Genomic DNA, 617 nt, shown 5'->3' with positions numbered 1-617 from the left:
GGAACAATCTAATATTTGAATCTAAGCGGGCTTCAACAAGATTATTTTTGAGAGAGCCTTGGCCATGGCATTGTAGATGACCAATGTGTTCTCCAAGCCTTTAGAGACCTGCAGCTCCCACTCTGCTCATGCAGTGACCCATCGGGCATTCTTTGCTGGGAGTCCTCTCCTTCGTCATACCTAAAGATCAACTTCGATGGGAGTGTTAGAGGCAGACATGATGGCGATAGTTTTGTGATCCATGGGCCTGACTCTAGGCTTGTGGCAGCTAAGGGGATTCACTTATTGGAGCCCATGGTTTCCTAAGGTGGAGCTTCATGCAACTTGGACAGTGATTGTGTTTGCCAAGTGGACATCGGGGGTGGTTAGCTTATTGTGGAGGATGACTCGGCCACGATGGTATGTTGGCTTTAGAGCTGCATCTGTGGTGGAGCCACTCATCTCCTTCTGCATAATATCTCAATTTTGTTGGAGGGATGCACCATACTGGTAATTCGGTAAGTCTTTTGCAAAGCAAATATTGTAGCTGACTGAATAGCAGCCTTGTGGCTGAGCATACTGTAGAAGCTTTTTGAACTAGGGCGGGGGTTGTTCCTGGGCAACTTTAGGATATTTTG

General features: G+C 47.0%; 1 pseudogene; it reads left to right on the top strand.

The window, feature by feature from the left end:
• Nucleotides 1-241: 241 nt before the first annotated feature.
• The window catches only part of LOC109504769 (uncharacterized), a 1,917-nt pseudogene continuing 1,541 nt past the window's right edge, over nt 242-617 (top strand).

The sequence above is a fragment of the Elaeis guineensis genome, chromosome 3, assembly GCF_000442705.2.
Source record: "Elaeis guineensis isolate ETL-2024a chromosome 3, EG11, whole genome shotgun sequence".
Taxonomy (NCBI): domain Eukaryota; kingdom Viridiplantae; phylum Streptophyta; class Magnoliopsida; order Arecales; family Arecaceae; genus Elaeis; species Elaeis guineensis.
The sequence above is the reverse complement of the archived record's forward strand: the minus strand, read 5'-3'. Positions and strand labels throughout refer to the sequence as shown.